This window comes from Anabrus simplex, chromosome 6 (genome assembly GCF_040414725.1).
Source record: "Anabrus simplex isolate iqAnaSimp1 chromosome 6, ASM4041472v1, whole genome shotgun sequence".
In the NCBI taxonomy this organism is placed as follows: domain Eukaryota; kingdom Metazoa; phylum Arthropoda; class Insecta; order Orthoptera; family Tettigoniidae; genus Anabrus; species Anabrus simplex.
In genome coordinates this window covers 172,248,608-172,263,432 of record NC_090270.1, presented here as the reverse complement: position 1 = coordinate 172,263,432, position 14,825 = coordinate 172,248,608, and the positions used below count along the sequence as shown (strand labels likewise).

Genomic DNA, 14,825 nt, shown 5'->3' with positions numbered 1-14,825 from the left:
CACCACACAAGAACTGAAATTTATTGTACATATATATTCATGATCATTCTCAATTATTGTTCATACTCAGGACCGAATACCTTTAGCACCAGGTAGCTCATTGGTGATGAACAAGAGTACCACTTACAATAGATCATCAGCAAAGTATTTTCAAATTCAGTCACTGTTAGAGAAGTCTTCCTCGCGGACAGACGTGTTTTCTTTTCTGAAGACTTGGAGCAAAGTCACCATGAAATGAAAACAATTTCTCCTTGTTTTCTTGATATGGCGAAAGGCCAAAAGCTACATTATCATGTCTATTAATAGGGGCCGTGAAATCATCAATCTAAATAGCATACACTGGTTCTGGTTAACGATAAGCATATTTTATGGGCAGGAGAAGGGAGGACAAACAAACGCAGAGCCCACCAAAACTTAAGGCATACATCACCAAGCAATAAAATCCAAAAGAACAAGGAAAATAAGTTCAAGGATCACCACACAACAGACTTACCTAGAGTAGGAAACCCAGCTCCAAACTAGTCCTACATGAAGTGATACAGCAAACAAACCCATCCCATGGACAAATTAGATGGGTGGAAAAGGATGCAAAAAACAAAACAAAAACAGTATCTTCGCTTGAATGGCACAAATAAGAACACATTTTTTTATTAGTAAGTAATTTACTAATTTAAGGAAACTTGATTACCACAGTCAATATACCCCTTAAAGATAGGCGGATGACTAGGAATAAATGAAAAATTATGGTTTACAATAAAAATAAATAAGGATTGTTTAATGTAGTTTTAAATTAACCATAATGCTCAACACTGATAAATTATGAAATGAAAAATCAAAATGGAGAATTCAGAATAGGGTTCCAAAGCCTTATGAATCTTGAATTAGGCTCAAATATTTAAACGGAAAAAGATAACTATAAAAAACAGTGCGAGGACAGTTAGCATAATAGGTACACCCCTCCCCCAAACCAAAGAGCAGATATTTTAAAAGAAGAGCATTTGGAGAATGCAGGCATATCAGTAAAACATGGCACCTTTCAAATTTCACAACAACAGAAACCTTAACTGGAAGATTTTGGTTTAAGCATTTCCACTCGTGTCAGGTCGACAGCCGTCACTTAGCGTTATAGCTTGTATGTCGACCCTGAGTCGACATAAGGTTTAGCCACTCATTGCTAGGTTACCTAGCATGCCAGGGCTTTTGCACTTCATTTGCTAAGTGCTGGTCCCTTCCAGAAACCAAAAGAAACCAAATAGGAGCATTTTAGTTTCTCTTTGCTCAGCAAAATTGCTCCGTTTCCTTGACAATGGAAAGCAGACACGATGAAGCAACATAGCGGGGCACAACCTGACCGAAGCTGAGATTCCTGCATTTATTTTGGCTGATTTTGATCATAGTGACCATGAAAGTGATGAAGATTTTGAATGTGGCGATATAAGTGATGTATCCATGAGTGATTCAAGTGATGATATTGATATCAGCATCGCAAGAAATCATGGAGGAGGCGATAATATTATGACTCATCCCATTCCCAGTCATACAGTGCCGACTTCAAACATACCATGGAGATTGTGGAAAAGGGGTGACAACAGGATTATCCAAATTTCCTTACAGGTTAGTCAGTGGATTCATAAGTGGCGGCAATAGACCTAAAATAGAATTAGAGTACTGACAGCTATTTTTTACTGATCAGTTGCAAACCTCTATTGTTCATGAGACAAACAAATTTGCTGAAATGAAAATACAGCAAAATACTCCACTTCAGAAGAGATCAATCTGGTTTTCTTGGAAAGCTGAGACTTTAGAACAGCTGAAGGCATTTACTGGTGTAATTATCAAAATGTGGATGAAGAATAAGGCAGAAATGTAGGATTATTTTAGTGAAGACTGTTTGGATAAGCAGGTGTTGTACAAAGATGAGACAGATTTCTACAGATATTTTGGAATCTCCATCTTCCTTCCCCTGATGCTGATAAGGCAGGCCCACAATATAAAGGTTCGAAGGTCAGAGATATGTCGTACCTGGACATTAAATTCAGGGAACACTTCATTCCAGGAAAGAATCTGAGTGTTGATGAAAGCACTGTAGACTTCAAGGGTCGTGTCGTGTTCAGGTGTTACAACAAGCAGAATCCTATAATGGGATCTCGAGTACTGGATACATATGTGCGATTGAACGATATTATGGTTCAATAACCACACAATCACTTGTTAGGCCCAATTTACCCTTCACTTGCAGGATAGTTACTAATATGGTTACAGAAGTTTTGCAAGCCACCCACAAAACTGGGTTTCATGTCTTTACGGACTGGTTCTATACTAGTTTCGACGTTGCAATTGAGCTACTGAAACTAAACGTCCATATTACAGGCACTGTAATGGCAAATAGGAGAGGTCTGCCATTACAAGTGAGAAAAGCTGCAACAAAGAAAATGAAACATGACATTATTGCAGTCCAAACAGATAACACTTCATGCTTGGTTTGGAAGGACAAGCAGATTATTGCTATGCTGTCCACTTTCTATGACAAAGAATAAGATGCTAAGGTGCTGAGGAAATTGTAGAGAACATGTGCTTATAATCAATACATGGGGGGGGGGGGGGGGTTATCTTTCTGACCACTATGCTAGCTCATACCCATTCACACGTAAATCAGTGAAGTGGTGGAGAAAAATGTTGTTCTGGCTTCTGGAGATCACAGTAGTTAATTCCTTCCTACTCCTCAAAGAACGTAACAATGGAATGACTCATCTGAAGTTCAGGAAAAACTTGGTAAGACAACTTGTAGGAAATGTGTGGAAAACACAGAACAGGAAAAAGGGAAGACCTTCCTCAACAGATGAAGAAGTGAGGCTGAATGGCAAGCTGCCCCTGCTGTACCCCCAGCCCGAAGGAAAAACTAAGGATTACAAGGTTTGCAGTGACAGTATCTTGCCTGCTATATTCATGCGTATCTCTGCGAGTGGTAACCCTTTTAATACTTTGGCATTTAAACAAACGGCAGGTTCCATTTCTATTAGAGCATAGTAGGATAAAGTAGTATGTACTAATAATAATCTTCTGTCTACGCGTTTGACTTTGTTGGCAATCCTTGAGTAGTTCTAGCAAATTTCAAACTTTAGGCCTAATTGCAATTTTTATTTCTATTTGTGTTTCGTAATAACCCATTGTAATTAGCATACTTCTGAATGTAGTTTAAAAACTATTGTAGTGTATAGCAGTAACTTATTACAAATTAGCGTGCTTACGGTATTCTATTACTTTGAGTAGTCTTGCGAATTTCAAATTTTAATTGTAATTTCCATTTCTGTTTGTACTTAGTAATAACCTGTTGTAATTAAGATATGTCTGAACATAGTTTAATATTATTGCAGTATATTGTAGTATCTAAACACAGTCTGAACGTAGTTGAAAATTATTGTAGTGTATTATAGTATCTTATTAGAAAAATACTGTGTTTATTCTATTACTGTGAAATATTTGTGTAGTATAGTATCTGTACTATGTGTGGTATCTGTAGTAACTATCTTACTAGAATTATGTTGTAGTAATTAAGGTAGACTTAACTGCAGTTTAGAATTGTGTAGGCCTAATTCTTGTGTATTACTTTCAGTTTTCAGTAGTTAACAGCAATTTTCATTCTGTTAGGGTGCTGCAGAAAAACAATTTCTACAACTAAGTACTATTGCAGTGTAGTAGTAGCCTATATTAATTACCTTATTGTCGTGTAATCTTTGTGAACTATCCTAGACAATATTTCTTTCCTTTCATTTCTATTTTGCACAGAATAAGTTATTTAATTTTTTTTCCTTCACATTATTCCATAAAGAATGGCTAAGGAGTGCAAGTGTAGGAACTGTGGGTGTGGCCAGGCATTAAGGAGTATGAGGGAGGAGTTGGAGAGTTTGAGGGAGATAATTAGGATTCTCTCAGAGGACATGCAGGAAAGTAGGCCTCCCTCAAAAAATGTACATGATGCAGTAGGTGTAAAACAGGGATGGGAAGGAAAGGGGGGAATTGTAAAAGACAGGTGGTCTAATGTTTTAAGGGGAAGGAGATTGCAGGCTAAGGGCTCTGTCGCCGGTGGTGAGAAGTTCATAACGTCGATGTGATCATTTAATTCTTGTCTTGTCATTATGCTAAAATTTTGTGAAATCGCTATTGAAAAAACAAAGGAACATTCAAAGACATTTTCGAAGAAGTCAATGAAATATTTGTGGGGTTTTTTTTGTGAATTTATGTAAAAATATTAATGGGATTTTCAGGACTCATAAGACATATTTATTTAATCATTATGAGTGTTGGTGGAAAAAAATATTTTGGTATTGGAGATCTCCTGTAATTGTGCTTGTTGTAACTTGCAATCCTTTAAACAACCTTTTGTATTGCCCAGTCTTTGCCACGTGGAGGCTTCGATAACGAAATCGCTGTGTTTCGCAATCGAAACCTCTAGAATTTCTTGGCCATATATGGTAATTTGTTTTAATTGGTCGGAATAATGACCTTTTTCATTGGCGAAAATTTTGGGTCAAATCATTGTAAGCTTCCCTGATTGGCTGTTTGCGTGTTTCTCAATTTCCGGCCTTTGGCTCCTCCGTAGGAGCAGAGCTCTGCTCCACATCTTTGGTGTTCGTACATCCTCACGGTCGGACGCACTTCGAGTGTGGTCCCGTGAGCGGCTCCAGCCACCTTAGAGTAAGCATGTTTCCTTATCTCGAATTTTAAATTAACATGTAAACTTATTTACTACCGAGTTTACCTTAGAACCCTTGTTTTTGCTGTTTTGTTTTGTAATGCCTTAGCTCGTCAGCGAGGCATATCCTTTCTTTTGGAGGCAATTTGCTTTTATTAACCTTTTCAGTTGGGTATGGAAAATTTAGTTTTCCATCCGGGGTTGCCTCCAGTAGTCCTGCATCAATTTAGTGTACACTGTTTGGAGCTATGCGTCTCTCGCTGATGTGTATTAGGAAGGCAGCAACTCTAAAGGCTTCTGCATTAAATTTTAAATTCCTTTGTCAATTTTCCTTGTAATTTATATGTAATAATCTGTAATTTTCCTTTTCTATTTTCCTTGTAAGATTGTTGTAATTTATTTTATATTCCACGTGGTTCGATTCACCCTTGTTTTCTTTATTGATCATGTTATTTTATATTGCTGTTATTCAACTATGTTAAAATTTCCTTATTTGTTAGTAAATGCAGACTGAAGGGTAATCGCTCGCACGTCTTTTTCCCTACAACGTCGCATAAGATCACATCCTCTTAGGGATGCCAGTCCACTTCCCACATCCTTTATCTAGTTGTCATGCTGGTAATCCCGCTTATCGCTGTTTCTAGCCATATGTATGTTTTCGAAACTTGTGATGTTATAATTGGTGTCTTATCAGTTCACATATATTCCTTCAGGTTTATTACTTTGATTATTACCTTATTACCTTGTATTATATGTGCTTTAAATTAATGTGACCGGCTCCAAGAGGGGAGAGGGGGGGGGGGGGGGTGACAATTGTAATCACAAAATTTCTACACGTTTTGCAAGCAAAGTTCTCGAACTTCCCCTGCGGAAATCTGATGAATAGGGATTGGTCAGAATAACGACCTTTTCCATTGGTGAATATGGAGGTCTAGGGAAATTCCGTGTTTTCATTGGTTACATTATAATCGCACGATTTCCGGTTTTGGGCTCTTCACGTGTGTGAGGCATTTGTCCGCATCTTTGAACTCTGATCCCCTCAGCAGGAGGATGCGCTTTGCGTCCGTCCCGCTTTTGGGACTCCAGCCTCTTACGGTAAGAGCTATATTATTGGTTTTCGCTTAATTTAAATTCATTCTTGTGTTTCGGCATTTTCTAATCTTATGTAACTTTTTGTGGTAATGTAATTTGTTTCACGTAATGGAGTTTTACTGTAGACTTCCACATTCACCAGTTTTAAATTTTGAATGAGTGTGCCCCAATGGACGGTCACAGCAACATTTATGCTTTTCGAGGCAACTCTTATTTGTTCTAAATTTGTAACTTAAAGTTTGTTTGTATAACCCATTATTTGAAGAGCTGTAATATCCAATTGTCCGGTAAAGTTTTGTACATCCAACTATCCAAAGAGCTGTTGTATTCTATTGTATGTCAATATGTATTTTAGTTCAGGATACTAAAGTTTTTTCTTACATTGTTAGCTGGGCGCATTTTATATTTCAGGGACTTTAGGTTTTAAATACATTTGAGCTTAAGGGTAGTTGACGTGTGTTTCCCTTTCCCCACAATGAGATACGATCTTATGGCCTCATTAGGGTTCCTTCCACGATCTACAATCCTTCCGTATTTGTTGTTGGACCTGTAAGTTAAAAGTTTTCGCAACGCCTACTTGGCGTTAGATTTTTCTTTTTAAATTTCATATTTTTCTACTTTCATTGTTTTATTATTACTATTATTATGTAGACACGAACTGCTGCTGCTAAAGTTTCAATTGTAATGCCTCATATAATTTTTTCATATTTATAAAAAACACAAAGAGAAGCTACACAGATACGATTACAGTCTAAACAGTATTTTTTAATATCACCTATAAAGCTCAACAATGCATATCCACCGTTAAACTATAATTCAACCATCCGAACATTCACATACACTTAGTGTGATATGACTGTAAGGGGCAATAAAGGACATAGATCCTTCTTGCATGAAGCAGCTACCAGTTCAAAGTATGTGGGGAATTGAGTTTAACCCTTTGCTGTTCCCCATTTAAGCGCGGCTGCCCGGCCCAAATTAACATGTTTTCTGATGGGGCATTTAAATCCCAATTGACACAGAAGCATAAATGCCCCCCTTTAAAGAAAATAACATAGTAGTCAAATGAATAAATATTTAAAAGCAATTTCTTTTGCATTTTGTTTTTTAAATGATCTGTGTGTGTGTGCGTGTGTGTGTGTGTGTGTGTGTGCGCGCGCGCGCGCGCGTGTGTGTGTGTGTGTGTGTGTGTGTGTACTCGCATTAATTTTGAATTTCAATATTGCCCAAGTTTCCTAAACAATTTCAGTGTGTGCCTTACTAATGGGCACATGCAAGTCTCCTAGGAAATAATCTTCAATTTTAGGTTAAACAACCAAACCCATATAAATTAGAAAGCCTACACACGCCGTAATGTTTTGCCAGGTATTATTAACAGTGCCAGTTGTTCTTTGTAAATATTCAGCATAAATATTTGTCTGTTTTACTACAAGCTCATAAAATTCCCATTCCACAAACAATTGAAACAAATTTTTTTTTCTGAACTCCTGGAAGGTAAATTGTGGTTTTGGACTAGCAATGGTTTCCCATATTTACAGTTCATCAAAACTATTATCGTAACTCCAAGATCACTACAATAGTAATATTTCTTTGTAGCCCTGTCTGTAGCCGGTCTTTACACATTATTTGTTCCTGATTTTCATGATTCTCAGATTCATTAGCTCTACTACATTCGTCAGAATATTATTCTGAACCTCTACCAGGAAGTTCACTATCTCCAGTAATTTATAATGTATCTCCAATTTCCCATTATTTCAAACCTTTCAACACCACTCCACAGTAAGTAGACGACATGGTGTGAACTCGAGCATGCATGATCTCTAACAGGAATACAACGTTTATAAACTACGTCTCCTTGTAAAATACACATGGGAAAGACTACCAATAAGGCACTGAGAGTTTGTTGAGTCATGGGAATGCAGCATGGTTTCAGAAGACCCTTCAACACACTTCTAATGGCTACATGTGTATAGAGCATTTTGGAGTGTTCAGCACGTCAGGCAAGTCGTACAACTTGAGGGGCTCTGGTGTGCTAGGAACAGCGAAGGGTTAAACTTCCATAAAAAATTAATGAGTCCACCAATCTCAAACCTAACAACATCAAATTATGTTTCCATTCTTTCTATATGTAACAGTGGTATATACCATGTTTTGCCGTGTTTGTTTCTGCAGATGCTGTAATTGGAATGGGAAAAAAACAAGTTTTCTTGGCATTCTACAAACCTCAAATTTAAAACACCAAAACGTGTCATCCGAACGTGATAAAATTTGCGTCTGTCATAGCCTTCACTGTTACAAACAAGATTACAAATTTACAAGAGTTTATCACTAGAGCTTACAGAGTTTTTATAATTTTAATTTGTAATGAGTTTCTCATTTCTCCAAAGTCTGACAAAGGTGTTGTTAAGACCATTATAAATGTTGTTAAGTACTCTTTTCAAGCTAATAATGATCATCATTATTATTTTACTGTTTTCATAACCGATATTTATAGTAAACATACACATCCTCCCTGATTTGCTACGGAATATTATTTGAGAGGAAAATTTAGCGGGCACTAACTGAGACATAAAGGCCATGTTGAAAGTGCACTGGGATTCCTAGTAGATGTATCCATCATTGTGTGATATGGTACCTGGTCAATAACAACAGCTGATTTGGCTGGCAAGAGACTTAAAATTGCTCTAAACCACTCTTTGAAAAACAGATGAATTACATTTTTTAAAAAGAACCAGTGAGAGTCACCGATTATAAGCACATGTTCTCTACAATTTCCTCGGCACCTTAGCGTCTTATTCTTTGTCATAGAAAGTGGACAGCATAGCAATAATCCGCCTGTTCTTCCAAACCAAGCATGAAGTGTTATCTGTTTGGATTGCAATAATGTCATGTTGTTTCATTTTCTTTGTTGCAGCTTTTCTCACTTGTAATGGCAGACCTCTCCTATTTACCATTACAGTGCCTGTAATATGGACCTTTAGTTTCAGTAGCTAAGCTGCAAGGTCGTAATTAGTATAGAACCGGTCCGTAAAGACATGAAAACCAGTTTCGTGGATGGCTTGCAAAACTTCTGTAACCATATTAGTAACTATCCTGCAAGTGAAGGGTAAATTGGGCCTAACAAGTGATTGTGTGGTTATTGAACCATAATATCGTCACTCGCACTGGTTCTTTTAAAAAAATGTAATTCATCTGGTTTTCAAAGAGTGGTTTAGAGCAATTTTAAGTCTCTTGCCAGCCAAATCAGCTGTTGTTATTGACCAGGTACCATATCACACAATGATGGATACATCTACAAGGAATCCCAGTGTGGTGGTGGAGGTAAACTGACATATCTTGCGTTACAGAGAGAAATATTTTAACCCGGCAGGACATGCACACTCTGTCGAGACGCAAGAAAGCGTGATGGATGAAAATTACCCACAAGCAAAAAGCTTCCTTAATTCTAAATTGTAATTATTGGAAACCATGTAAATGATGATACATTTGTGTAGTGAATCAACTGTAATAGTTTTGGAGTGATTATGGCAATGTGCAACTTGTGATAACAAGAATGGATATTGAAATATTCGTGTTCTCATAAAAAGAAAACACACACACACAGAGGCACTCAGTTGTTTATATTACATCATTTTTTAGGCACATATTTTCTGTATCAAAAGAGTCAGATATGATAAACAAATGTTGGGTATAGAGAGAAGAGCAGAGGTTAAGAACTGTAGAGGATGTTAAAAGATCAGACTTGATTACATTTCACTCCTGGTCCATTATTTCCTGTTACTTGTTCATTTGTTCCACACATTCTCCACATACACTGGCTTCTCATGTTTCTGGCAAATTAAGTTTTTTGCAGATTACACAAAACATTATGGTTTTTCTGTCCTTTCTACTTCTACATTTTTGGCATCTTCATTCTTGACGCTTCCTGAGTTCTGTATTTTTCCTTTCCTCAGATTTTCTAGAATGTCACTGAATATGACTTTGCAGATTTGTTGGTAGAGTCAGTATTATACTTCTTGATCCAAGGACAGCAATTTTGACGGAGTGTAGATTCACAGTTGAGTTGAGATTGTTTGCTTTACAGATGACTTCAGCATTTGAAATACAATAAAAGTGTCAATTGCTAATTCCTATAAAGGAAATAAACATATTAGAATGTGTCTGATCACTTTCTCTGACATTGTAAATTTCCGTCATCACTAACCGTGATCTTGCTGTCTTCCTTGGGAGCAACAAGTTTATAATTTTGTTCTGCATCATAAAGTGATTCATCTTCAGTTCCTGAAATTCACTAAAAATGTTGTGTAAACTTGCTGAAAAATGCACAAATACTATAAAGTACACTTGTCTAATAATAATTACTGCACTGTTCGACTGTAAAAACAATGTAGTTAATGACAAGAATGGAATTTTGGAACTATGAGCGTGCACATGTGTGAAATTTACCCAGCCGCTGTTTCTCTTGCACTACAAGTGGAACTAATAAAGCCATGCAGCTGATTCAAGGTCATGACATTTGGAAGGGTTCACTCGAAAGGAATTGAGAAAAGAGGCCTGAAGAGCGCATTAGAAATAACTGATATATACATTTCAATTTTGCCTGGGTAATGTTTACACATACAGGTATCCTTACGGGTTAATAACTGAAGGTTTTTTTTTACATCCCACTAACTACCTAACTACTTCTGACGGTTTTCGGACAAGCCGAGGCGCTGGAATTTTTTCCCCACAGGAGTTCTTTTATGTACCAGTAAATCTACCGACACAAGGCTGACATATCTGAGCAACTTCAAGTACCACCGGTCTGAGCAGAACGGAACCTGCCAAGTTAGGATCAGAAGACCAGCGCCTGAACCATCTGAGCCACTCAGCCCAGCAGAGAAATATTTCACCACCGCTCCATGTTGAAAGGAATGACCAGCTTATGAAATCAGAGCTATAAAATTGATCGAACTAGACGACACTTCGCGACATCTCAAAAGAAGCTTAACGTACTAACAAACAACTCGTTCTGATGTGGAGTTTTAAGTCTGGCTGCCCACTGCTCACTGTGAATTAAATGCATTCAAGGTCATTTGGGTTTATATTAAGGGGAAAGTGGCAAAAGTAAATATCACCAATGCCACCAAAAGACAGAGAAGTATGGAAATAATGAAAGATCTAAGCACTTATTCAGCATGTCCAGAAAACTGAAAAACCATTATTGGGATAATAATTAATTTTCTGACGACATCCTTCTGACAGAACACATTAAAATTAACATGGATTTCAAATCTGATGTGCAAGAACAGACATCTCTGATGGGCAAATTTTGTAACTATAAATTGTTCACCTTTTGTACGTATGTAAATATGAAAGACAGTCATTAATCTGATGTACAAAGACAATGACAATGTTTTTAAACAGTAACTGCCTCACCATTTAAAAACTGCTGTTGGAAGTCGAAAATCCTGGTGCAAAAAGGTGATAGGAAATGGTCTATGCTTAATTTCATTAAATATTATTCCTGTTCTAAAGAGAGAGTTACGTATTCACTAAATAACACACTGCCTACCACAAGACCGGCAACACAATGGTTTACAGGCAGCTGGAGTGTAGCTGCTTGGCGCTCACGCAATTCCACTCTCAAATAATAATCTGTATAAAATTTATGGATGTGTGAAAATTTTCTGTAGGCCTATACTGAATATCGATTATGAAAACAGTACCAACAGCATTCATAACAGTATTAAAAGCAGCTTTGTCTGACTTTTCAGAACTGAGAACTGAGAAAACCATTACAAATTAAATAACTTTTTAAGCTATAGTGATAAACTCTCATAAGTTTGAAAATTTGTTCGGGACATTCAAATGATGCATTTTGATGTTTCGTAACATTAAAGTTGAGGTTTGTCCGTAGAATGTCAAAATATACACTGTCTTTTTTCGTTCTGATTACACCAGCTATAGCAGCAGAAACAAACATGGGAGAAGAAGTTGGATATCACTGTTAAACTCAGAAAGAATGGAGCAATAATTTGGTGCAATTAAGTTTGAGATTGGTGGACCCATTCATCTTTTTATAGAAGTATAAACTCGAGTATTCAAACTTTTGACAGTAGATTTTCCTGATACCAAAAAGAATTGACAGGAGGACTGACTGGAGTCATATGATTCAAACCCACAGCAATCATAGCCTGTAATGCTAACATGAGAAGTGTAGATTTATATCAGCTTCTCAGTCAATTTCATATTATGTTAGAAATCAAAAATGCCTACAAAAAGGTATTTTCTTACACTCTTGACATGATACTTTTGAACTGCCACAAGCTGCAACAAATTGTGAATGGCACTTGGGAGAGAACATACAACAAGCAGACAATGGCAGAAGTAATGATTGAATGTTCATTATAATATAAGGTCGCCAAAGCATGTTTCATCACCCATTATGAGCTACCTTCCAGACTGACCAGACGCCATTTCCCAGTCGAAGTTGAGACAACTGTTGTGAAGGGTTTGAAAACAACAAAGAGATGTATCCTGAAGTGCCAGAATAGAAAGGAGATGCCCTGGCAGTGTGGTCAGTGCAAGGTTCCATTTAGTCTGCAACATTTCCAACCATACCACACACTGAAGAACTTCTAAGGTAAGATTGTGGGAAAATTTAAGATATTATAGGACTTTCTTCATATTTTACTTCTATTTAATTGTTCAGTAAGTGTGTTGGGATGAATTGTGTGGCATTTCTGAATCATCATCTTCTTCCACTGTGTTTGTACCGCAGTTAGGTGGGGTCCGCTTTCTTGGCTTTGCTTCTCCACTTGACTCAATCAAATGCTTGGCCGGGGTGTAGAACAACGATCTTCAGGTTGTTATGAAGGATGTCACCCCATCGCTGCTTTGATCTTCCTGAAACTTCCATGGTCAAACCCCTTCCTGCAACAGATGTGCTGTCTGCTCGAAGCATGTGTTCGTACCATCGTAACCGGATTTCACCCATCTTATCTGTCACTGGTGCCATTCCATATCTACTATGGATGTCATCATTGGTGACATGATCGTGGAGTGTCAGACCTCATGTCCAGCAAAGCAATCTGGTTTCCATAATGGCAAGTCTATGTTCTACTTCCTTTGCTGCAGCCCAACCCTATGCACCATATAGTGTGACTGGACACAGGACAGCCCGATATATTTTTTACTTTAACCACTCAGGAATTTTCTTGTCACAGAGCACACCAATCATAGGCCACCACTTCTTTCACACATTACTGATACACCTGGCTGTTTGAGTACTGAAGGTCCCATCCGCAGCGATGGTTGAGCCAAGATATTTTTCAGCAGGTCAATGATTTGGAGGGCATCCATAGCATTCAGATCTCTTGTCACGTACTCCATCTTTTTAATTAAAGACATTGTTTGAACACCTCTAGGTAGGTTTTCCATGCTTACACTTGTTCTTGAAGCTCAGTCTTGCTTACAGAGGCGAACAACACATTATGGGCACAAAGAAGGGTCCAGGGTGCCAGCATCTGCAGGTTTTTGTGACGGTGTCCATGATTATGATAAAAAGTGTGTGTATGTGTGTGTGTGTGTGTGTGTGTGTGTGTGTGTGTGTGTGTGTGTGTGAAAGTGCTGATCCCAGATGGACACCCACTGAGATAGAAAAATAACTTGACAGGCCAGCAGCTGACTGTACCCAGCTTTTAGGACCGTGGTAGAGTTCTTTCATCAATCCTACTAGCTTCTCCGGAACTCCATGCTGACGGAGAGTAAACAAGATCAGTTCAGATCATGAGGTACACTACTGTATGCTTCCTCCAGAACAAAGAAAGCTAGATGTACATGCTTTGATTCCTCATGGTGCTTCTCGATGATATGATATTTCTGAATAATATAAAATACAAGACAGGATCCACGACAACATTTGCAGTAGACCACCTACTGTACTGTTTTAACACATTGTGGACAGGAGAAGAGTTCACTCGTGTTTTGCTGGCCGAGCATTGTGGACTGGAGAAGAGTTAACTCGTCTTTACGATACTTGTATATTCATAGACATCTGTCGAAATCTCTGAAACTATCTGGCTGTCAAGGTTACTAGAATCTCAGCATTGAAGCTTTTGCTTATTCTATGCTAGCTTTGCTTTACATTCTTCTTCTATTTTATGATTCATTTGCTAAGTTTTCCGACCTCGTATGTATAACGTTTAAGAAGCCATGTGGTGGGTAAGATGGCGCTTTCCAGACTGAACATGAGCGTAGATGTAGGCGAGATTTTTAATGAATTATATGCGGATAACTATTCAGATTGCCCCAGTGATGTTGCCGATCGCGAGTTTGATGTTGATAGCTACTCCGACAAGCGTGTCTCGGTTGATAATGAAGTGCACCCTCCAAAACAGCATAAAGTAGTGGTGGTCGAGAACGAGGCTGAAAGTGACGTTGTGAGTGTAAATGGAAGTGATATGTCTATTTCTTCTGATGAATGGGTAGAAAATAATAGTTCACCAACTTTAAAGGATTTTCCAGGAGTTCCTGGCATAATGGTAAGACTTGATGAGCCTCAAAACATTGACAAAGTAGTAGGGCTTATTTTTTGCGATGATTTCTTTGAACTTGTTGCCGAGTAGACGAACTAGTATCCAGCAAACTATTTCATTACACAAAATATCCCCTAAGGGCTTGAAGTGGCCTGATGTAACTAGTTGTGTACTGCAAAAATCATTTGCTTTGTTTATATTAACGGGACGGGTAAAAAATATAATGTTGAAAAGACTACTGGTCAACTGATCCCCTCAAAATTTGCTGTGTGTCCCTTCCCGGGGGTCATTGCTACACAGCCTACCACACCAGGAAATATTATTAGGACTCTTAACAAAGGTTTCAAAAGTAAATTTCACCATAATCAGTAGAAGGTTAGTGAAGTTAGACCTATTTGTTTATGTGCATGTGCTGTAGCAGTAAGTTACACAGAAAATGGCCGGGCGCAGGGGTTGAGCAGTGTGATGAGCACCCAGTCCGCAATGTGTTAACTGAAAGCGTACAAAACCAAGGCTACATA

At 37.9% G+C, this 14,825-nt stretch overlaps 1 protein-coding gene across 3 annotated transcripts in view; it reads right to left on the bottom strand.

The window, feature by feature from the left end:
* The window catches only part of gig (tuberin), a 619,250-nt gene that overhangs the window by 266,746 nt on the left and 337,679 nt on the right, over positions 1-14,825 (bottom strand). The gene's annotated exons all lie outside the window — the stretch shown is intronic.